A 25,017-nucleotide genomic window follows, 5' to 3' on the forward strand; every position below is an offset into this window, starting at 1 on the left:
AATGGTCGTCATGGCAACGTTGATGTCATAATGGTCGCCATGGCAACGGTGATGTCATAATGGTTGTCATGGTGACGATGATGTCATAATGGTCATCATGGCGACGATGATATCATATTGGTTGTCATGGCGATAATGATGTCATAATGGTTGCAATGGCGACGATGATGTCATAATGGTCGTCATGGCGACGATAATGTCATAACGGTCATCATGGCGATGATAATGTCATAATGGTCGTCATGGCGACGATAATGTCATAACGGTCATCATGGCGATGATGATGTCATAATGGTCGTCATGGCGACGATGATGTCATAATAGTTGTCATGGCAACGGTGGTGTGATGATGTCATAATGGTCGTCATGGCAACGGTGATGTCAAGATGTCATATTGTTCATCATGGCGACGATGATATCACATTGGTTGTCATGGCGATGATGATGTCATAATGGTTGTCATGGCGACAATGATATCATATTGGTTGTCATGGCGATGATGATGTCATAATGGTTGCCATGGCGACGATGATGTCATAATGGTTGTCATGGCGACTGTGATTTAATAATGGTCGTAATGGCTGCGATGATGTCATAATGGTCGACATGGCGACCGTGATGTCATAATGGTTGCCATGGCGACGATGATGTCATAATGGTTGTCATGGCGACAATGATATCATATTGGTTGTCATGGCGATGATGATGTCATAATGGTTGCCATGGCGACGATGATGTCATAAGGGTCGTCATGGCGACGATATTGTCATAACGGTCATCATGGCGATGATGATGTCATAATGGTCGCCATGGCGACGATGATGTCATAATGGTCGTCATGGCGAATATGATGTCATAATGGTTGTCATGGCGACGATGATGTCATAATGGTTGTCATGGCGACAATGATATCATATTGGTTGTCATGGCGATGATGATGTCATAATGGTTGCCATGGCGACGATGATGTCATAATGGTTGTCATGGCGACGATGATGTCATAATGGTCGTCATGGCGACGCTAATGTAATAATGGTCGTCATGGCAATGGTGATGTCATAATGGTCGTCATGGCAACGGTGATGTCATGATGTCATAATGGTCGTCATGGCGACGAAGATGTCATAATGGTTGTCATGGCGACTGTGATTTAATAATGGTCGTAATGGCTACGATGATGTCATAATGGTCGTCATGGCAACGGTGATGTCATAATGGTCGCCATGGCGACGATGATGTCATAATGGTTGTCATGGCGACGATGATATCATAATGGTCATCATGGCGACGATGATATCATATTGGTTGTCATGGCGATGATGATGTCATAATGGTTGCCATGGCGACGATGATGTCATAAGGGTCGTCATGGCGACGATAATGTCATAAAGGGTCATCATGGCGATGATGATGCCATAATGGTCGTCATGGCGATTGTGATGTCATAATGGTTGTCATGGCGACGATGATGTCATAATGGTCGTCATGGCGACGATGATGTCATAATGGTCTTCATGGCAACGGTGATGTCATGATGTCATAATGGTCATCATGGCTACGAAGATGTCATAATGGTTGTCATGGCGACTGTGATTTAATAATGGTCGTAATGGCTACGATGATTTAATAATGGTCGTCATGGCGACGTTGATGTCATAAGCGTCGCCATGGCGACGTTGATGTCATAATGGTCGCCATGGCGATGATGATGTCATAATGGTTACCATGGCGACGATGATGACATAATGGTCATCATGGCGACGATGGTATCATATTGGTCGCCATGGCGATGATGATGTCATAATGGTCGCAATGGCGACGATGATGTCATAACGGTCGTCATGGCGACGATGATGTCATAATGGTCGACATGGCGATGATGATGTCATAACGGTCGTCATGGCGACGATGATGTCATAATGGTCGACATGGCGATGATGATGTCATAATGGTCGTCATGGCGACGATGATGTCATAATGGTCGTCATGGCAACGGTGGTGTCATAATGGTCGCCATGGCGACGATGATGTCATAATCTTCGTCATGGCAATGGTGATGTCATGATGTCATAATGGTCGTCATGGCGACGAAGATGTCATAATGGTTGTCATGGCGACTGTGATTTAATAATGGTCGTAATGGCTACGATGATGTCATAATGGTCGTCATGGCAACGGTGATGTCATAATGGTCGTCATAGCAACGGTGATGTCATGATGTCATAATGGTCATCATGGAGACGAAGATGTCATAATGGTTGTCATGGCGACTGTGATTTAATAATGGTCATAATGGCTACGATTATGTCATAATGGTCGACATGGCGACCGTGATGTCATAATGGTTGCCATGGCGACGATGAAGTCATAATGGTTGTCATGGCGACAATGATATCATATTGGTTGTCATGGCGATGATGATGTCATAATGATTGCCATGGCGACGATGATGTCATAAGGGTCGTCATGGCGACGATATTGTCATAACGGTCATCATGGCGATGATGATGTCATAATGGTCGCCATGGCGACGATGATGTCATAATGGTCGTCATGGCGATTGTGATGTCATAATGGTTGTCATGGCGACGATGATGTCATAATGGTCGTCATGGCGACGATGATGTCATAATGGTCGTCATGGCAACGGTGATGTCATAATGGTCGTCATGGCAACGGTGATGTCATGATGTCATAATGGTCGTCATGGCGACGAAGATGTCATAATGGTTGTCATGGCGGCTGTGATTTAGTAATGGTCGTAATGGCTACGATGATGTCATAATGGTCGTCATGGCAACGGTGATGTCATAATGGTCGCCATGGCGACGATGATGTCATAATGGTTGTCATGGCGACGCTGATGTCATAATGGTCATCATGGCGACGAAGATATCATATTGGTTGTCAAGGCGATGATGATGTCATAATGGTTGCCATGGCGACGATGATGTCATAAGGGTCGTCATGGCGACGATAATGTCATAAAGGGTCATCATGGCGATGATGATGCCATAATGGTCGTCATGGCGATTGTGATGTCATAATGGTTGTCATGGCGACGATGATGTCATAATGGTCGTCATGGCGACGATGATGTCATAATGGTCGTCATGGCAACGGTGATGTCATAATGGTCGTCATGGCAACGGTGATGTCATGATGTCATAATTGTCGTCAAGGCGACGAAGATGTCCTAATGGTTGTCATGGCGACTGTGATTTAATAATGGTCGTAATGGCTACGACGATGTCATAATGGTCGTCATGGCGACGGTGATGTCATAATGGTCGCCATGGCGACGATGATGTCATAATGGTTGTCATGGCGACGATGATGTCATAATAGTCATCATGGCGACGATGATATCATATTGGTTGTCATGGCGATGATGATGTCATAATGGTTGCCATGGCGACGATGATGTCATAAGGGCCGTCATGGCGACGATAATGTCATAACGGTCATCATGGCGATGATGATGTCATAATGGTCGTCATGGCGATGATGATGTCCTAATTGTCGTCAAGGCGACGATGATGTCATAATAGTCGTCATGGCAACGGTGGTGTCTTGATGTCATAATGGTCGTCATGGCGACGAAGATGTCATAATGGTTGTCATGGCGACTGTGATTTAATAATGGTCGTAATGGCTACGATGATGTCATAATGGTCGTCATGGCAACGGTGATGTCATAATGGTCGTCATAGCAACGGTGATGTCATGATGTCATAATGGTCGTCATGGCGACGAAGATGTCATAATGGTTGTCATGGCAACTGTGATTTAATAATGGTCGTAATGGCTACGATGATGTCATAATGGTCGACATGGCGACCGTGATGTCATAATGGTTGCCATGGCAACGGTGATGTCATAATGGTCGTCATAGCAACGGTGATGTCATGATGTCATAATGGTCATCATGGCGACGATGATATCACATTGGTTGTCATGGCGATGATGATGTCATAATGGTTGTCATGGCGACAATGATATCATATTGGTTGTCATGGCGATGATGATGTCATAATGGTTGCCATGGCGACGATGATGTCATAAGGGTCGTCATGGCGACGATATTGTCATAACGGTCATCTTGGCGATGATGATGTCATAATGGTCGTCATGGCGATTGTGATGTCATAATGGTTGTCATGGCGACGATGATGTCACAATGGTCGTCATGGCGACGATGATGTCATAATGGTCGTCATGGCAACGGTGATGTCATAATGGTCGTCATGGCAACGGTGATGTCATGATGTCATAATGGTCGTCATGGCGACGAAGATGTCATAATGGTTGTCATGGCGACTGTGATTTAATAATGGTCGTAATGGCTACGATGATGTCATGATGGTCGTCATGGCAACGGTGATGTCAAAATGGTCGTCATAGCAACGGTGATGTCATGATGTCATAATGGTCATCATGGGGACGAAGATGTCATAATGGTTGTCATGGCGACTGTGATTTAATAATGGTCATAATGGCTACGTTGATGTCATAATGGTCGACATGGCGACCGTGATGTCATAATGGTTGCCATGGCGACGATGAAGTCATAATGGTTGTCATGGCGACAATGATATCATATTGGTTGTCATGGCGATGATGATGTCATAATGGTTGCCATGGCGACGATGATGTCATAATGGTTGCCATGGCGACGATGATGTCATAATGGTCGTCATGGCGACGCTAATGTAATAATGGTCGTCATGGCGACGGTGATGTCATAATGGTCGTCATGGCAACGGTGATGTCATGATGTCATAATGGTTGTCATGGCGACGAAGATGTCATAATGGTTGTCATGGCGACTGTGATTTAATAATGGTCGTAATGGCTACGATGATGTCATAATGGTCGTCATGGCAACGGTGATGTCATAATGGTCGCCATGGCGACGATGATGTCATAATGGTTGTCATGGCGACGATGATGTCATAATGGTCATCATGGCGACGATGATATCATATTGGTTGTCATGGCGACGATGATGTCATAAGGGTCGTCATGGCGACGATAATGTCATAAAGGGTCATCATGGCGATGATGATGCCATAATGGTCGTCATGGCGATTGTGATGTCATAATGGTTGTCATGGCGACGATGATGTCATAATGGTCGTCATGGCGACGATGATGTCATAATGGTCTTCATGGCAACGGTGATGTCATGATGTCATAATGGTCATCATGGCGACGAAGATGTCATAATGGTTGTCATGGCGACTGTGATTTAATAATGGTCGTAAAGGCTACGATGATTTAATAATGGTCGTCATGGCGACGTTGATGTCATAATGGTCGCCATGGCGATGATGATGTCATAATGGTTGCCATGGCGACGATGATGACATAATGGTCATCATGGCGACGATAATATCATATTGGTCACCATGGCGATGATGATGTCATAATGGTCGCCATGGCGACGATGATGTCATAACGGTCGTCATGGCGACGATGATGTCATAATGGTCGACATGGCGATGATGATGTCATAACGGTCGTCATGGCGACGATGATGTCATAATGGTCGACATGGCGATGATGATGTCATAAGGGTCGTCATGGCGACGATGATGTCATTATGGTCGTCATGGCAACGGTGGTGTCATAATGGTCGCCATGGCGACGATGATGTCATAATGGTCGTCATGGCAACGGTGATGTCATGATGTCATAATGGTCGTCATGGCGACGAAGATGTCATAATGGTTGTCATGGCGACTGTGATTTAATAATGGTCGTAATGGCTACGATGATGTCATAATGGTCGTCATGGCAACGGTGATGTCATAATGGTCGTCATAGCAACGGTGATGTCATGATGTCATAATGGTCGTCATGGCGACGAAGATGTCATAATGGTTGTCATGGCGACTGTGATTTAATAATGATCATAATGGCTATGATGATGTCATAATGGTCGACATTGCGACCGTGATGTCATAATGGTTGCCATGGCGACGGTGATGTCATAATGGTCGACATGGCGAATATGATGTCATAATGGTCGTCATGGCGACGAAGATGTCATAATGGTTGTCATGGCGGCTGTGATTTAATAATGGTCGTAATGGCTACGATGATGTCATAATGGTCGTCATGGCAACGGTGATGTCATAATGGTCGCCATGGCGACGATGATGTCATAATGGTTGTCATGGCGACGATGATGTCATAATGGTCATCATGGCGACGAAGATATCATATTGGTTGTCATGGCGATGATGATGTCATAATGGTTGCCATGGCGACGATGATGTCATAAGGGTCGTCATGGCAACGGTGATGTCATAATGGTCGTCATGGCAACGGTGATGTCATGATGTCATAATGGTCGTCATGGCGACGAAGATGTCATAATGGTTGTCATGGCGACTGTGATTTAATAATGGTCGTAATGGCTACGACGATGTCATAATGGTCGTCATGGCGACGGTGATGTCATAATGGTCGCCATGGCGACGATGATGTCATAATGGTCATCATGGCGACGATGATATCATATTGGTTGTCATGGCGATAATGATGTCATAATGGTTGCCATGGCGACGATGATGTCATAATGGTCGTCATGGCGACGATAATGTCATAACGGTCATCATGGCGATGATGATGTCATAATGGTCGTCATGGCGACGATAATGTCATAACGGTCATCATGGCGATGATGATGTCATAATGGTCGTCATGGCGACGATGATGTCATAATAGTCGTCATGGCAACGGTGGTGTGATGATGTCATAATGGTCGTCATGGCAACGGTGATGTCATAATGGTCGTCATAGCAACGGTGATGTCAAGATGTCATATTGTTCATCATGGCGACGATGATATCACATTGGTTGTCATGGCGATGATGATGTCATAATGGTTGTCATGGCGACAATGATATCATATTGGTTGTCATGGCGATGATGTCATAATGGTTGCCATGGCGACGATGATGTCATAATGGTTGTCATGGCGACTGTGATTTAATAATGGTCGTAATGGCTGCGATGATGTCATAATGGTCGACATGGCGACCGTGATGTCATAATGGTTGCCATGGCGACGATGATGTCATAATGGTTGTCATGGCGACAATGATATCATATTGGTTGTCATGGCGATGATGATGTCATAATGGTTGCCATGGCGACGATGATGTCATAAGGGTCGTCATGGCGACGATATTGTCATAACGGTCATCATGGCGATGATGATGTCATAATGGTCGCCATGGCGACGATGATGTCATAATGGTCGTCATGGCGAATATGATGTCATAATGGTTGTCATGGCGACGATGATGTCATAATGGTTGTCATGACGACAATGATATCATATTGGTTGTCATGGCGATGATGATGTCATAATGGTTGCCATGGCGACGATGATGTCATAATGGTTGTCATGGCGACGATGATGTCATAATGGTCGTCATGGCGACGCTAATGTAATAATGGTCGTCATGGCAATGGTGATGTCATAATGGTCGTCATGGCAACGGTGATGTCATGATGTCATAATGGTCGTCATGGCGACGAAGATGTCATAATGGTTGTCATGGCAACGGTGATGTCATAATGGTTGTCATGGTGACTGTGATTTAATAATGGTCGTAATGGCTACGATGATGTCATAATGGTCGTCATGGCAACGGTGATGTCATAATGGTCGCCATGGCGACGATGATGTCATAATGGTTGTCATGGCGACGATGATATCATAATGGTCATCATGGCGACGATGATATCATATTGGTTGTCATGGCGATGATGATGTCATAATGGTTGCCATGGCGACGATGATGTCATAAGGGTCGTCATGGCGACGATAATGTCATAAAGGGTCATCATGGCGATGATGATGCCATAATGGTCGTCATGGCGATTGTGATGTCATAATGGTTGTCATGGCGACGATGATGTCATAATGGTCGTCATGGCGACGATGATGTCATAATGGTCTTCATGGCAACGGTGATGTCATGATGTCATAATGGTCATCATGGCTACGAAGATGTCATAATGGTTGTCATGGCGACTGTGATTTAATAATGGTCGTAATGGCTACGATGATTTTATAATGGTCGTCATGGCGACGTTGATGTCATAAACGTCGCCATGGCGACGTTGATGTCATAATGGTCGCCATGGCGATGATGATGTCATAATGGTTACCATGGCGACGATGATGACATAATGGTCATCATGGCGACGATGGTATCATATTGGTCGCCATGGCGATGATGATGTCATAATGGTCGCAATGGCGACGATGATGTCATAACGGTCGTCATGGCGACGATGATGTCATAATGGTCGACATGGCGATGATGATGTCATAACGGTCGTCATGGCGACGATGATGTCATAATGGTCGACATGGCGATGATGATGTCATAATGGTCGTCATGGCGACGATGATGTCATAATGGTCGTCATGGCAACGGTGGTGTCATAATGGTCGCCATGGCGACGATGATGTCATAATCTTCGTCATGGCAATGGTGATGTCATGATGTCATAATGGTCGTCATGGCGACGAAGATGTCATAATGGTTGTCATGGCGACTGTGATTTAATAATGGTCGTAATGGCTACGATGATGTCATAATGGTCGTCATGGCAACGGTGATGTCATAATGGTCGTCATAGCAACGGTGATGTCATGATGTCATAATGGTCATCATGGAGACGAAGATGTCATAATGGTTGTCATGGCGACTGTGATTTAATAATGGTCATAATGGCTACGATTATGTCATAATGGTCGACATGGCGACCGTGATGTCATAATGGTTGCCATGGCGACGATGAAGTCATAATGGTTGTCATGGCGACAATGATATCATATTGGTTGTCATGGCGATGATGATGTCATAATGATTGCCATGGCGACGATGATGTCATAAGGGTCGTCATGGCGACGATATTGTCATAACGGTCATCATGGCGATGATGATGTCATAATGGTCGCCATGGCGACGATGATGTCATAATGGTCGTCATGGCGATTGTGATGTCATAATGGTTGTCATGGCGACGATGATGTCATAATGGTCGTCATGGCGACGATGATGTCATAATGGTCGTCATGGCAACGGTGATGTCATAATGGTCGTCATGGCAACGGTGATGTCATGATGTCATAATGGTCGTCATGGCGACGAAGATGTCATAATGGTTGTCATGGCGGCTGTGATTTAGTAATGGTCGTAATGGCTACGATGATGTCATAATGGTCGTCATGGCAACGGTGATGTCATAATGGTCGCCATGGCGACGATGATGTCATAATGGTTGTCATGGCGACGCTGATGTCATAATGGTCATCATGGCGACGAAGATATCATATTGGTTGTCAAGGCGATGATGATGTCATAATGGTTGCCATGGCGACGATGATGTCATAAGGGTCGTCATGGCGACGATAATGTCATAAAGGGTCATCATGGCGATGATGATGCCATAATGGTCGTCATGGCGATTGTGATGTCATAATGGTTGTCATGGCGACGATGATGTCATAATGGTCGTCATGGCGACGATGATGTCATAATGGTCGTCATGGCAACGGTGATGTCATAATGGTCGTCATGGCAACGGTGATGTCATGATGTCATAATTGTCGTCAAGGCGACGAAGATGTCCTAATGGTTGTCATGGCGACTGTGATTTAATAATGGTCGTAATGGCTACGACGATGTCATAATGGTCGTCATGGCGACGGTGATGTCATAATGGTAGCCATGGCGACGATGATGTCATAATGGTTGTCATGGCGACGATGATGTCATAATGGTCATCATGGCGACGATGATATCATATTGGTTGTCATGGCGATGATGATGTCATAATGGTTGCCATGGCGACGATGATGTCATAAGGGCCGTCATGGCGACGATAATGTCATAACGGTCATCATGGCGATGATGATGTCATAATGGTCGTCATGGCGATGATGATGTCCTAATTGTCGTCAAGGCGACGATGATGTCATAATAGTCGTCATGGCAACGGTGGTGTCTTGATGTCATAATGGTCGTCATGGCGACGAAGATGTCATAATGGTTGTCATGGCGACTGTGATTTAATAATGGTCGTAATGGCTACGATGATGTCATAATGGTCGTCATGGCAACGGTGATGTCATAATGGTCGTCATAGCAACGGTGATGTCATGATGTCATAATGGTCGTCATGGCGACGAAGATGTCATAATGGTTGTCATGGCAACTGTGATTTAATAATGGTCGTAATGGCTACGATGATGTCATAATGGTCGACATGGCGACCGTGATGTCATAATGGTTGCCATGGCAACGGTGATGTCATAATGGTCGTCATAGCAACGGTGATGTCATGATGTCATAATGGTCATCATGGCGACGATGATATCACATTGGTTGTCATGGCGATGATGATGTCATAATGGTTGTCATGGCGACAATGATATCATATTGGTTGTCATGGCGATGATGATGTCATAATGGTTGCCATGGCGACGATGATGTCATAAGGGTCGTCATGGCGACGATATTGTCATAACGGTCATCTTGGCGATGATGATGTCATAATGGTCGTCATGGCGATTGTGATGTCATAATGGTTGTCATGGCGACGATGATGTCATAATGGTCGTCATGGCGACGATGATGTCATAATGGTCGTCATGGCAACGGTGATGTCATGATGTCATAATGGTCGTCATGGCGACGAAGATGTCATAATGGTTGTCATGGCGACTGTGATTTAATAATGGTCGTAATGGCTACGATGATGTCATGATGGTCGTCATGGCAACGGTGATGTCAAAATGGTCGTCATAGCAACGGTGATGTCATGATGTCATAATGGTCATCATGGGGACGAAGATGTCATAATGGTTGTCATGGCGACTGTGATTTAATAATGGTCATAATGGCTACGTTGATGTCATAATGGTCGACATGGCGACCGTGATGTCATAATGGTTGCCATGGCGACGATGAAGTCATAATGGTTGTCATGGCGACAATGATATCATATTGGTTGTCATGGCGATGATGATGTCATAATGGTTGCCATGGCGACGATGATGTCATAATGGTTGCCATGGCGACGATGATGTCATAATGGTCGTCATGGCGACGCTAATGTAATAATGGTCGTCATGGCGACGGTGATGTCATAATGGTCGTCATGGCAACGGTGATGTCATGATGTCATAATGGTTGTCATGGCGACAAAGATGTCATAATGGTTGTCATGGCAACTGTGATTTAATAATGGTCGTAATGGCTACGATGATGTCATAATGGTCGTCATGGCAACGGTGATGTCATAATGGTCGCCATGGCGACGATGATGTCATAATGGTTGTCATGGCGACGATGATGTCATAATGGTCATCATGGCGACGATGATATCATATTGGTTGTCATGGCGACGATGATGTCATAAGGGTCGTCATGGCGACGATAATGTCATAAAGGGTCATCATGGCGATGATGATGCCATAATGGTCGTCATGGCGATTGTGATGTCATAATGGTTGTCATGGCGACGATGATGTCATAATGGTCGTCATGGCGACGATGATGTCATAATGGTCTTCATGGCAACGGTGATGTCATGATGTCATAATGGTCATCATGGCGACGAAGATGTCATAATGGTTGTCATGGCGACTGTGATTTAATAATGGTCGTAAAGGCTACGATGATTTAATAATGGTCGTCATGGCGACGTTGATGTCATAATGGTCGCCATGGCGATGATGATGTCATAATGGTTGCCATGGCGACGATGATGACATAATGGTCATCATGGCGACGATAATATCATATTGGTCACCATGGCGATGATGATGTCATAATGGTCGCCATGGCGACGATGATGTCATAACGGTCGTCATGGCGACGATGATGTCATAATGGTCGACATGGCGATGATGATGTCATAACGGTCGTCATGGCGACGATGATGTCATAATGGTCGACATGGCGATGATGATGTCATAAGGGTCGTCATGGCGACGATGATGTCATAATGGTCGTCATGGCAACGGTGGTGTCATAATGGTCGCCATGGCGACGATGATGTCATAATGGTCGTCATGGCAACGGTGATGTCATGATGTCATAATGGTCGTCATGGCGACGAAGATGTCATAATGGTTGTCATGGCGACTGTGATTTAATAATGGTCGTCATGGCTACGATGATGTCATAATGGTCGTCATGGCAACGGTGATGTCATAATGGTCGTCATAGCAACGGTGATGTCATGATGTCATAATGGTCATCATGGCGACGAAGATGTCATAATGGTTGTCATGGCGACTGTGATTTAATAATGGTCATAATGGCTATGATGATGTCATAATGGTCGACATTGCGACCGTGATGTCATAATGGTTGCCATGGCGACGGTGATGTCATAATGGTCGACATGGCGGCTGTGATTTAATAATGGTCATAATGGCTACGATGATGTCATAATGGTCGTCATGGCAACGGTGATGTCATAATGGTCGCCATGGCGACGATGATGTCATAATGGTTGTCATGGCGACGATGATGTCATAATGGTCATCATGGCGACGAAGATATCATATTGGTTGTCATGGCGATGATGATGTCATAATGGTTGCCATGGCGACGATGATGTCATAAGGGTCGTCATGGCAACGGTGATGTCATAATGGTCGTCATGGCAACGGTGATGTCATGATGTCATAATGGTCGTCATGGCGACGAAGATGTCATAATGGTTGTCATGGCGACTGTGATTTAATAATGGTCGTAATGGCTACGACGATGTCATAATGGTCGTCATGGCGATGGTGATGTCATAATGGTCGCCATGGCGACGATGATGTCATAATGGTCGTCATGGCGACGATTATGTCATAATGGTCATCATGGCGACGATGATATCATATTGGTTGTCATGGCGATGATGATGTCATAATGGTTGCCATGGCGACGATGATGTCATAAGGGTCGTCATGGCGACGATAATGTCATAACGGTCATCATGGCGATGATGATGTCATAATGGTCGTCATGGCGATGATGATGTCATAATTGTCGTCAAGGCGACGATGATGTCATAATAGTCGTCATGGCAACGGTGGTGTCTTGATGTCATAATGGTCGTCATGGCGACGAAGATGTCATAATGGTTTTCATGGCGACTGTGATTTAATAATGGTCGTAATGGCTACGATGATGTCATAATGGTCGTCATGGCAACGGTGATGTCATAATGGTCGTCATAGCAACGGTGATGTCATGATGTCATAATGGACGTCATGGCGACGAAGATGTCATAATGGTTGTCATGGCAACTGTGATTTAATAATGGTCGTAATGGCTACGATGATGTGATAATGGTCGACATGGCGACCGTGATGTCATAATGGTTGCCATGGCAACGGTGATGTCATAATGGTCGTCATAGCAACGGTGATGTCATGATGTCATAATGGTCATCATGGCGACGATGATATCACATTGGTTGTCATGGCGATGATGATGTCATAATGGTTGTCATGGCGACAATGATGTCATAAGGGTCGTCATGGCAACGATATTGTCATAACGGTCATCTTGGCGATGATGATGTCATAATGGTCGTCATGGCGATTGTGATGTCATAATGGTTGTCATGGCGACGATGATGTCATAATGGTCATCATGGCGACGATGATGTCATAATGGTCGTCATGGCAACGGTGATGTCATAATGGTCGTCATAGCAACGGTGATGTCATGATGTCATAATGGTCATCATGGCGACGAAGATGTCATAATGGTTGTCATGGCGACTGTGATTTAATAATGGTCATAATGGCTACGTTGATGACATAATGGTGGACATGGCGACCGTGATGTCATAATGGTTGTCATGGCGATGATGATGTCATAATGGTTGCCATGGCGACGATGATGTCATAAGGGTCGTTATGGCGATTGTGATGTCATAATGGTTGTCATGGCGACGATGATGTCATAATGGTCGTCATGGCGACGGTGATGTCATAATGGTCGTCATGGCAACGGTGATGTCATAATGGTCGTCATGGCAACGGTGATGTCATGATGTCATAATGGTCGTCATGGTGACGAAGATGTCATAATGGTTGTCATGGCGACTGTGATTTAATAATGGTCGTAATGGCTGCGATGATGTCATAATGGTCGTCATGGCGACGGTGATGTCATAATGGTCGACATTGCGAATATGATGTCATAATGGTTGTCATGGCGACGATGATGTCATGATGGTCATCATGGCGACGATGATATCATATTGGTTGTCATGGTGATGATGATGTCATAATGGTTGCCATGGCGACGATGATGTCATAATGGTTGTCATGGCGACGATGATGTCATAATGGTCGTCATGGCGACGATGATGTCATAATGGTCGTCATGGCAACGGTGATGTCATAATGGTCGTCATGGCAACGGTGATGTCATAATGGTCGTCATGGCAACGGTGATGGCATAATGGTCGCCATGGCGACGATGATGTCATAATGGTTGTCATGGCGACTGTGATTTAATAATGGTCGTAATGGCTACGATGATGTCATAATGGTCGTCATGGCAACGGAGATGTCATAATGGTCGCCATGGCGACGGTGATGTCATAATGGTTGTCATGGCGACGATGATGTCATAATAGTCATCATGGCGACGAAGATATCATATTGGTTGTCATGGCGATGATGTCATAAGGGTCGTCATGGCGACGATAATGTCATAAAGGGTCATCATGGCGATGATGATGCCATAATGGTCGTCATGGCGATTGTGATGTCATAATGGTTGTCATGGCGACAATGATGTCATAATGGTCGTCATGGCGATGATGATGTCATAATGGTCGTCATGGCAACGGTGATGTCATAATGGTCGTCATGGCAATGGTGATGTCATGATGTCATAATGGTCGTCATGGCGACGAAGATGTCATAATGGTTGTCATGGCGACTGTGATTTAATAATGGTCGTAATGGCTACGACGATGTCATAATGGTCGTCATGGCGACGGAGATGTCATAATGGTCGCCATGGCGACGATGATGTCATAATGGTTGTCATGGCGACGATGATGTCATAATGGTCATCATGGCGACGATGATATCATATTGGTTGTCATGGCGATGATGATGTCATAATGGTTGCCATGGCGACGATGATGTCATAAGAGTCGTCATGGCGACGATAATGTCATAACGGTCATCATGGCGATGATGATGTCATAATGGTCTTCATGGCAACGGTGATGTCATGATGTCATAATGGTCGTCATGGCGACGAAGATGTCATAATGGTTGTCATGGCGACTGTGATTTAATAATGGTCGTAATGGCTACGATGATGTCATAATGGTCGACATGGCGACCGTGATGTCATAATAGTTGTCATGGCGACGATGATGTCATAATGGTTGTCATGGCGACAATGATATCATATTGGTTGTCATGGCGATGATGATGTCATAATGGTTGCCATGGCGACGATATTGTCATAACGGTCATCTTGGCGATGATGATGTCATAATGGTCGTCATGGCGATTGTGATGTCATAATGGTCGTCATGGCAACATTGATGTCATGATGTCATAATGGTCGTCATGGCGACGAAGATGTCATAATGGTTGTCATGGCGACTGTGATTTAATAATGGTCATAATGGCTGCGATGATGTCATAATGGTCGTCATGGTGACGGTGATGTCATAATGGTCGACATTGCGAATATGATGTCATAATGGTTGTCATGGCGACGATGATGTCATAAGGGTCGTCATGGCGACGATATTGTCATAACGGTCATCATGGCGATGATGATGTCATAATGGTCACCATGGCGACGATGATGTCATAATGGTCGTCATGGCGAATATGATGTCATAATGGTTGTCATGGCGACGATGATGTCATAATGGTTGCCATGGCGACCATGATGTCATAAGGGTCGTCATGGCGATTTAGATGTCATAATGGTTGTCATGGCGACGATGATGTCATAATGGTCGTCATGGCGACGGTGATGTCATAATGGTCGTCATGGCAACGGTGATGTCATAATGGTCGTCATGGCAACATTGATGTCATGATGTCATAATGGTCGTCATGGCGACGAAGATGTCATAATGGTTGTCATGGCGACTGTGATTTAATAATGGTCATAATGGCTGCGATGATGTCATAATGGTCGTCATGGTGACGGTGATGTCATAATGGTCGACATTGCGAATATGATGTCATAATGGTTGTCATGGCGACGATGATGTCATAAGGGTCGTCATGGCGACGATATTGTCATAACGGTCATCATGGCGATGATGATGTCATAATGGTCACCATGGCGACGATGATGTCATAATGGTCGTCATGGCGAATATGATGTCATAATGGTTGTCATGGCGACGATGATGTCATAATGGTTGCCATGGCGACCATGATGTCATAAGGGTCGTCATGGCGATTTAGATGTCATAATGGTTGTCATGGCGACGATGATGTCATAATGGTCGTCATGGCGACGGTGATGTCATAATGGTCGTCATGGCAACGGTGATGTCATAATGGTCGTCATGGCAACATTGATGTCATGATGTCATAATGGTTGTCATGGCGAAGATGATGTCATAATGGTTGTCATGGCGACAATGATATCATATTGGTTGTCATGGCGATGATGATGTCATAATGGTTGCCATGGCGACGATGATGTCATAATGGTTGTCACGGCGACGCTAATGTAATAATGGTCGTCATGGCAACGGTGATGTCATAATGGTCGTCATGGCAACGGTGATGTCATGATGTCATAATGGTCGTCATGGCGACGAAGATGTCATAATGGTTGTCATGGCGACTGTGATTTAATAATGGTCGTAATGGCTACGATGATGTCATAATGGTCGTCATGGCAACGGTGATGTCATAATGGTCGCCATGGCGACGATGATGTCATAATGGTTGTCATGGCGACGATGATGTCATAATGGTCGTCATGGCGACGATGATGTCATAATGGTCTTCATGGCAACGGTGATGTCATAAAGGTCGTCATGGCAACGGTGATGTCATGATGTCATAATGGTCATCATGGCGACGAAGATGTCATAATGGTTGTCATGGCGACTGTGATTTAATAATGGTCGTAATGGCTACGATGATTTAATAATGGTCGTAATGGCGACGGTGATGTCATAATGGTCGCCATGGCGATGATGATGTCATAATGGTTGCCATGGCGACGATGATGACATAATGGTCATCATGGCGACGATGATGACATAATGGTCATCATGGCGACGATGATATCATATTGGTCGCCATGGCGATGATGATGTCATAATGGTCGACATGGCGATGATGATGTCATAGCGGTCATCATGGCGATGATGATGCCATAATGGTCGTCATGGCGATGATGATGTCATGATTGTCGTCAAGGCGACGATGATGTCATAATGGTCGTCATGGCAACGGTGGTGTCATAATGGTCGCCATGGCGACGATGATGTCATAATGGTTGTCATGGCGACGATGATGTCATAATGGTCGTCATGGCAACGGTGATGTCATGATGTCATAATGGTCGTCATGGCGACGAAGATGTCATAATGGTTGTCATGGCGACTGTGATTTAATAATGGTCGTAATGGCTATGATGATGTCAAAATGGTCGTCATGGCAACGGTGATGTCATAATGGTCGTCATAGCAACGGTGATGTCATGATGACATAATGGTCGTCATGGCGACGAAGATGTCATAATGGTTGTCATGGCGACTGTGATTTAATAATGGTCGTAATGGCTACGATGATGTCATAATGGTCAACATGGCGTCCGTGATGTCATAATGGTTGCCATGGCGACGATGATGTCATAATGGTTGTCATGGCGACAATGATATCATATTGGTTGTCATGGCGATGATGATGTCATAATGGTTGCCATGGCGACGATGATGTTATAAGGGTCGTCATGGCGACGATATTGTCATAACGGTCATCATGGCGATGATGATGTCATAATGGTCGCCATGGCGACGATGATGTCATAATGGTCGTCATGGCGATTGTGATGTCATAATGGTTGTCATGGCGACGATGATGTCATAATGGTCGTCATGGCGACGATGATGTCATAATGGTCGTCATGGCAACGGTGATGTCATAATGGTCGTCATGGCAACGGTGATGTCATGATGTCATAATGGTCGTCATGGTGACGAAGATGTCATAATGGTTGTCATGGCGACTGTGATTTAATAATGGTCGTAATGGCTGCGATGATGTCATAGTGGTCGTCATGGCGACGGTGATGTCATAATGGTCGACATTGCGAATATGATGTCATAATGGTTGTCATGGCGACGATGATGTCATAATGGTCATCATGGCGACGATGATATCATATTGGTTGTCATGGCGATGATGATGTCATAATGGTTGCCATGGCGACGATGATGTCATAATGGTTGTCATGGCGACGATGATGTCATAATGGTTGTCATGGCGACGGTGATGTCATAATGGTCGTCATGGCAACGGTGATGTCATAATGGTCGTCATGGCAACGGTGATGTCATAATGGTCGCCATGGCGACGATGATGTCATAATGGTTGTCATGGCGACTGTGATTTAATAATGGTCGTAATGGCTACGATGATGTCATAATGGTCGTCATGGCAACGGTGATGTCATAATGGTCGACATGGCGACGATGATGTCATAATGGTTGTCATGGCGACGATGATGTCATAATAGTCATCATGGCAACGAAAATATCATATTGGTTGTCATGGCGATGATGATGTCATAATGGTTGCCATGGCGACGATGATGTCATAAGGGTCGTCATGGCGACGATAATGTCATAAAGGGTCATCATGGCGATGATGATGCCATAATGGTCGTCATGGCGATTGTGATGTCATAATGGTTGTCATGGCGACGATGATGTCATAATGGTCGTCATGGCGACGATAATGTCATAACGGTCATCATGGCGATGATGATGTCATAATGGTCGTCATGGCGATGATGATGTCATAATTGTCGTCAAGGCGACGATGATGTCATAATGGTCGTCATGGCAACGGTGGTGTCATAATGGTCGCCATGGCGACGATGATGTCAAAATGGTTGTCATGGCGACGATGATGTCATAATGGTCGTCATGGCAACGGTGATGTCATGATGTCATAATGGTCGTCATGGCGACGAAGATGTCATAATGGTTGTCATGGCGACTGTGATTTAATAATGGTCGTAATGGCTACGATGATGTCATAATGGTCGTCATGGCAACGGTGATGTCATAATGGTCGTCATAGCAACGGTGATATCATGATGTCATAATGGTCGTCATGGCGACGAAGATGTCATAATGGTTGTCATGGCGACTGTGATTTAATAATGGTCGTAATGGCTACGATGATGTCATAATGGTCGACATGGCGACCGTGATGTCATAATGGTTGCCATGGCGACGATGATGTCATAATGGTTGTCATGGCGACAATGATATCATATTGGTTGTCATGGCGATGATGATGTCATAATGGTTGCCATGGCGACGATGATGTCATAAGGGTCGTCATGGCGACGATATTGTCATAACGGTCATCATGGCGATGATGATGTCATAATGGTCGCCATGGCGACGATGATGTCATAATGGTCGTCATGGCGAATATGATGTCATAATGGTTGTCATGGCGACGATGATGTCATAATGGTTGTCATGGCGACAATGATATCATATTGGTTGTCATGGTGATGATGATGTCATAATGGTTGCCATGGCGACGATGATGTCATAATGGTTGTCATGGCGACGATGATGTCATAATGGTAGTCATAGCGACGCTAATGTAATAATGGTCGTCATGGCAACGGTGATGTCATAATGGTCGTCATGGCAACGGTGATGTCATGATGTCATAATGGTCGTCATGGCGACGAAGATGTCATAATGGTTGTCATGGCGACTTTGATTTAATAATGGTTGTAATGGCTACGATGATGTCATAATGGTCGTCATGGCAACGGTGGAGTCATAATGGTCGCCATGGCGACGATGATGTCATAATGGTTGTCATGGCGACGATGATGTCATAATGGTCATCATTGCGATGATGATATCATATTGGTTGTCATGGCGATGATGATGTCATAATTGTTGCCATGGCGACGATGATGTCATAAGGGTCGTCATGGCGACGATAATGTCATAAAGGGTCATCATGGCGATGATGATGCCATAATGGTCATCATGGCGATTGTGATGTCATAATGGTTGTCATGGCGACGATGATGTCATAATGGTCGTCATGGCGATGATGATGTCATAATGGTCTTCATGGCAACGGTGATGTCATAAAGGTCGTCATGGCAACGGTGATGTCATGATGTCATAATGGTCATCATGGCGACGAAGATGTCATAATGGTTGTCATGGCGACTGTGATTTAATAATGGTCGTAATGGCTACGATGATTTAATAATGGTCGTCATGGCGACGGTGATGTCATAATGGTCGCCATGGCGATGATGATGTCATAATGGTTGCCATGGCGACGATGATGACATAATGGTCATCATGGCGACGATGATGACATAATGGTCATCATGGCGACGATGATATCATATTGGTCGCCATGGCGATGATGATGTCATAATGGTCGTCATGGCGATGATGATGTCATAATTGTCGTCAAGGCGACGATGATGTCATAATGGTCGTCATGGCAACGGTGGTGTCATAATGGCCGCCATGGCGATGATGATGTCATAATGGTTGTCATGGCGACGATGATGTCATAATGGTCGTCATGGCAACGGTGATGTCATGATGTCATAATGGTCGTCATGGCGACGAAGATGTCATAATCGTTGTCATGGCGACTGTGATTTAATAATGGTCGTAATGGCTATGATGATGTCAAAATGGTCGTCATGGCAACGGTGATGTCATAATGGTCGTCATAGCAACGGTGATGTCATGATGTCATAATGGTCGTCATGGCGACGAAGATGTCATAATGGTTGTCATGGCGACTGTGATTTAATAATGGTCGTAATGGCTACGATGATGTCATAATGGTCGACATGGCGACCGTGATGTCATAATGGTTGCCATGGCGACGATGATGTCATAATGGTTGTCATGGCGACAATGATATCATATTGGTTGTCATGGCGATGATGATGTCATAATGGTTGCCATGGCGACGATGATGTCATAAGGGTCGTCATGGCGACGATATTGTCATAACGGTCATCATGGCGATGATGATGTCATAATGGTCGCCATGGCGACGATGATGTCATAATGGTCGTCATGGCGATTGTGATGTCATAATGGTTGTCATGGCGACGATGATGTCATAATGGTCGTCATGGCGACGATGATGTCATAATGGTCGTCATGGCAACGGTGATGTCATAATGGTCGTCATGGCAACGGTGATGTCATGATGTCATAATGGTCGTCATGGTGACGAAGATGTCATAATGGTTGTCATGGCGACTGTGATTTAATAATGGTCGTAATGGCTACGATGATGTCATAATGGTCGTCATGGCGACGGTGATGTCATAATGGTCGACATTGCGAATATGATGTCATAATGGTTGTCATGGCGACGATGATGTCATAATGGTCATCATGGCGACGATGATATATTGGTTGTCATGGCGATGATGATGTCATAATGGTTGCCATGGCGACGATGATGTCATAATGGTTGTCATGGCGACGATGATGTCATAATGGTTGTCATGGCGACGGTGATGCCATAATGGTCGTCATGGCAACGGTGATGTCATAATGGTCGTCATGGCAACGGTGATGTCATAATGGTCGCCATGGCGAAGATGATGTCATAATGGTTGTCATGGCGACTGTGATTTAATAATGGTCGTAATGGCTACGATGATGTCATAATGGTCGTCATGGCAACGGTGATGTCATAATGGTCGCCATGGCGACGATGATGTCATAATGGTTGTCATGGCGACGATGATGTCATAATAGTCATCATGGCAACGAAGATATCATATTGGTTGTCATGGCGATGATGATGTCATAATGGTTGCCATGGCGACGATGATGTCATAAGGGTCGTCATGGCGACGATAATGTCATAAAGGGTCATCATGGCGATGATGATGCCATAATGGTTGTCATGGCGATTGTGATGTCATAATGGTTGTCATGGCGACGATGATGTCATAATGGTCGTCATGGCGACGATAATGTCATAACGGTCATCATGGCGATGATGATGTCATAATGGTCGTCATGGCAATGATGATGTCATAATTGTCGTCAAGGCGACGATGATGTCATAATGGTCGTCATGGCAACGGTGGTGTCATAATGGTCGCCATGGCGACGATGATGTCATAATGGTTGTCATGGCGACGATGATGTCATAATGGTTGTCATGGCGACGATGATGTCATAGTGGTCGTCATGGCAACGGTGATGTCATGATGTCATAATGGTCGTCATGGCGACGAAGATGTCATAATGGTTGTCATGGCGACTGTGATTTAATAATGGTCGTAATGGCTACGATGATGTCATAATGGTCGTCATGGCAACGGTGATGTCATAATGGTCGTCATAGCAACGGTGATGTCATGATGTCATAATGGTCGTCATGGCGACGAAGATGTCATAATGGTTGTCATGGCGACTGTGATTTAATAATGGTCGTAATGGCTACGATGATGTCATAATGGTCGACATGGCGACCGTGATGTCATAATGGTTGCCATGGCGACGATGATGTCATAATGGTTGTCATGGCGACAATGATATCATATTGGTTGTCATGGCGATGATGATGTCATAATGGTTGCCATGGCGATGATGATGTCATAAGGGTCGTCATGGCGACGATATTGTCATAACGGTCATCATGGCGATGATGATGTCATAATGGTCGCCATGGCGACGATGATGTCATAATGGTCGTCATGGCGAATATGATGTTATAATGGTTGTCATGGCGACGATGATGTCATAATGGTTGTCATGGCGACAATGATATCATATTGGTTGTCATGGCGATGATGATGTCATAATGGTTGCCATGGCGACGATGATGTCATAATGGTTGTCATGGCGACGATGATGTCATAATGGTCGTCATGGCGACGCTAATGTAATAATGGTCGTCATGGCAACGGTGATGTCATAATGGTCGTCATGGCAACGGTGATGTCATGATGTCATAATGGTCGTCATGGCGACGAAGATGTCATAATGGTTGTCATGGCGACTTTGATTTAATAATGGTCGTAATGGCTACGATGATGTCATAATGGTCGTCATGGCAACGGTGGAGTCATAATGGTCGCCATGGCGACGATGATGTCATAATGGTTGTCATGGCGACGATGATGTCATAATGGTCATCATTGCGACGATGATATCATATTGGTTGTCATGGCGATGATGATGTCATAATGGTTGCCATGGCGACGATGATGTCATAAGGGTCGTCATGGCGACGATAATGTCATAAAGGGTTATCATGGCGACGATGATGTCATAATGGTCTTCATGGCAACGGTGATGTCATACTGGTCGTCATGGCAACGGTGATGTCATGATGTCATAATGGTCATCATGGCGACGAAGATGTCATAATGGTTGTCATGGCGACTGTGATTTAATAATGGTCGTAATGGCTACGATGATTTAATAATGGTCGTCATGGCGACGGTGATGTCATAATGGTCGCCATGGCGATGATGATGTCATAATGGTTGCCATGGCGACCATGATGACATAATGGTCATCATGGCGACGATGATATCATATTGGTCGCCATGGCGATGATGATGTCATAATGGTCGCCATGGCGACGATGATGTCATAATGGTCGTCATGGCGACGATGATGTCATAATGGTCGACATGGCGATGATGATGTCATAGCGGTCATCATGGCGATGATGATGTCATAATGGTCGTCATGGCAACGGTGATATCATGATGTCATAATGGTCGTCATGGCGACGAAGATGTCATAATGGTTGTCATGGCGACTGTGATTTAATAATGGTCGTAATGGCTATGATGATGTCAAAATGGTCGTCATGGCAACGGTGATGTCATAATGGTCGTCATAGCAACGGTGATGTCATGATGTCATAATGGTCGTCATGGCGACGAAGATGTCATAATGGTTGTCATGGCGACTGTGAATTAATAATGGTCGTAATTCCTACGATGATGTCATAATGGTCGACATGGCGACCGTGATGTCATAATGGTTGCCATGGCGACGATGATGTCATAATGGTTGTCATGGCGACAATGATATATTGGTTGTCATGGCGATGATGATGTCATAATGGTTGCCATGGCGACGATGATGTCATAAGGGTCGTCATGGCGATGATATTGTCATAACGGTCATCATGGCGATGATGATGTCATAATGGTCGCCATGGCGACGATGATGTCATAATGGTCGTCATGGCGAATATGATGTCATAATGGTTGTCATGGCGACGATGATGTTATAATGGTTGTCATGGCGACAATGATATCATATTGGTTGTCATGGCGATGATGATGTCATAATGGTTGCCATGGCGACGATGATGTCATAATGGTTGTCATGGCGACGATGATGACATAATGGTCGTCATGGCAACGCTAATGTAATAATGGTCGTCATGGCAACGGTGATGTCATAATGGTCGTCATGGCAACGGTGATGTCATAATGGTCGTCATGGCGACGAAGATGTCATAATGGTTGTCATGGCGACTGTGATTTAATAATGGTCGTAATGGCTACGATGATGTCATAATGGTCGTCATGGCAACGGTGATGTCATAATGGTCGCCATGGCGACGATGATGTCATAATGGTTGTCATGGCGACGATGATGTCATAATGGTCATCATTGCGACGATGATATCATATTAGTTGTCATGGCGATGATGATGTCATA

Source organism: Phyllobates terribilis, unplaced genomic scaffold (genome assembly GCF_046119375.1).
Source record: "Phyllobates terribilis strain yellow unplaced genomic scaffold, ASM4611937v1 Scaffold_16__1_contigs__length_26959993, whole genome shotgun sequence".
Lineage (NCBI taxonomy): Eukaryota > Metazoa > Chordata > Amphibia > Anura > Dendrobatidae > Phyllobates > Phyllobates terribilis.